The sequence below is a fragment of the Apus apus genome, chromosome 22 (assembly GCF_020740795.1).
Source record: "Apus apus isolate bApuApu2 chromosome 22, bApuApu2.pri.cur, whole genome shotgun sequence".
NCBI classification, from domain to species: domain Eukaryota; kingdom Metazoa; phylum Chordata; class Aves; order Apodiformes; family Apodidae; genus Apus; species Apus apus.
In genome coordinates this window covers 6,097,024-6,099,870 of record NC_067303.1, presented here as the reverse complement: position 1 = coordinate 6,099,870, position 2,847 = coordinate 6,097,024, and positions in this window count along the sequence as shown.

The window sequence follows — 2,847 nt, the reverse complement described above, 5'->3', positions numbered from 1 at the left end:
AGGAAGAAGGGAAGCATGTGTCGTCTCACGTGAGGCCACTTCAGTGTAAATATAAATAAACAGGATGAATTGAACAGAAGCCCAAGCCAAAAAATAGATGGAGAGAAAGTAAAGGAGTGATACCTTGTATTGCATGGTATGCGTTCAGATCAAACAGGACAGCAACTATCACCCATCATCAGCCAGCCCAGCAGCAATTTCTGCCCACCAGCATTTCATCTCCAGGCTTTCACAAGAAGTTACAAAAGTGGATGAGGAGTGTTAGTGAATGTAGAAACATGGAGACATTGTGCCAGGTGAGGCATCTGCAGCCATAGCCATCTCAGATGTGGACCTGAACACGTCAGCTAAGTTGGGTCCAGTTCTTCTCACCTAACTTCAGGGCACCTCAAAGTCAAGGACCACTTCAGATGGTATTTGCCTCCATCTCTCAATTGAGAGTGTGCAGAACAATACTGTGCCTAATTTAAATTAACAGCAAAGATGATAAAACTGTGTGGTTTGGAAAAGGCCAGAAGAAAAGCCCAAGAAAGTCCCTAGCTGGCCCTGCTCCTGTGTCCAAGCTGGACTCTGGAAAGGTCAGGGTGTTTCCAGCATCCCTTACTCACTGGTGTCCATCTTTCATGGCTTCAAGCCATTGAAAGCCCATGACAGCCTCATCTCCCCACTCTGACTCTGGCATTGCCAAACCCACACTGTACTCAGCTCACAATATATTTTGTAATATCTCTGCAAATGAACTAGAGTCAGATGAATAAAAAGACATGGAAATAGGTCTGGCCAGAAATGTATGTAGGACCTGGAGAACTAGACAATTCCAATAGCCATATGCAGAGGCTCCCAGGCTCCAGTTACCTGCTGTTTTCTAACTGTGTTAAAACACAATCTGGAGAGCAATAGAATCTGTTTCCTCTCTATGCAGTTTGTGGAACAGCCACACAGCTCCTGCTTCAGAAGAGGTAAGACCACTGCCAAGGGGGAGCTCTTTCAGTGCTTGGCTTTCCTATATTGCTAACAAAGCTCTTCCTGTGGGATGGGCTGTGCTGGTAGGATGTGTTCCAGCTGCAGAGCAAGGAGAAATGGTGCCAAGCAGCTGGAACACGTGCTCTCAGCTCTTTGCTGAGCTGGAAACAGGAGTCCCACCTTGCTCCAGAGGTTTCCATTCCAAACCCTGCATTCCTGGCACACCAGTGCCAGGAATATTCAGCCCATGGACTCATGTAACACTTGACCAGCACTCTCAGTTTAAATGAGTGATCCTACAGACGCCTGAAGGTCCTACCTTAGTGATGGATTTTACAGAATCACAGAATTATTGAGGCTGGAAAAGAGATCAGATACCCTCAGCAGAAACTGGCCCCGTGCATTAATTCAGCAGGGGAGTCCAGGCTTATCAGAGCAATGTTTTACTGAATGTCATTTATTGAACATATTTCTTGAACATTATGAACATGTAAGATAGGCCAGGCACCCTTCTGTCCTAGCATTGTGGTGCACAGCCAGGGAACCTTGTACATTAATGGGATGACAGGCAAGGGGAAAAGTTCTTACAGAAGCACAGGAAACTTTCCAATTCTTTCTTCATCAGAAAACTGGAAACACTGACTCCAGAGATCTCATGCACAGGTTATCTGGTTGTTTTTAGGGTTTTTTTTTTCCAATTTTAACCAAGCAAGTTCACTCAGTGATGAGAATCAGCTCAGACTGGTATTAATCAAAACATACAAAGAATAACCTATAGTCAGTAGGGTTTTGTTTGTTTGTTTTGGTGGAAAACAGTAACAAGCTGCTGCTCAACTTGCTAACATATTTACAGTTGCCAAGCAGAAAGGTGCCATTTCACTTAGTGAATTAACAGCTGGGAGCTGAATCAAAGTAGAAAATAATATGCATATAAACAAACAAACAAAAAGCTTTAAAGCATTTGGAAGTTGCCAGAGTTGATATTTGCCCTGTACTATAACCTGGTGTGAGCCCTCAAAATAAGTGGAATGTGAATAACATCTGAACTTTGTGCCATCATCTTGTGTTCAGAGTTAACTCAGGACAAAATCCTCATCTTCAATGCTGTGTAACCTGGTTGGAACGTTTTGTTTCGGAATCTAGATGCAGGACCTGCTAGCTCAACTCACATTGACTACTAGACAAAAAACTCTGCTGAAACATCACAGAGGAAAAGAGCTGCTGAAAAAGGGCCTGTGTCCTTCATACATCTGCTAACTTGGACCAAAAAAAACACCCCAGGTGTCATTTCCAAGAGATTAAATATTTGTTGGGAGAAATTACCTGCAGCCCATCATTCATCCCAATGACATTTTAAGCCACTCATTCCTAACACTCCAGACTCAAAGGTATCTTGTGGGGGTGTCCATGACCCCACCGCCCTTGTAAAGGAGGTAATGCCACGTCTGTTCATCTCCTCTGCAGCAGGTTCTCCTTTCCCATAAAACTTCTACACTTACAGACAACAAACTAAAGCACTTTCCACCCATGAATCAAGCCTTCATAACTCCTTGAGAGAGGACCAAGATATATCATCACTTCTGGCTTCACAGAGAATAAACTTCTGCCAAGGGCAAGGACGGTCTCTGCAATCTGTACAGCACCTGGCACAGTGACAACCAGCCCATGGCTGTGATGGAAGGTGTTTGGAGGAACTGCTGGAAATAGGAGAAGCCAGCTGCATCCTACAGGACCCTGAGGCTGCTTGCCCTCAGTTCTCACTGTCACTTCCATTCTGGAAAGGGTACTGCTTTCCCAAGGACTTCAGATGGCAGGACATGCTGATCATCACCAGTAAGGGCACTGATGAATTTTTTGAACACGCATTAGAGAGAAGATTTCATT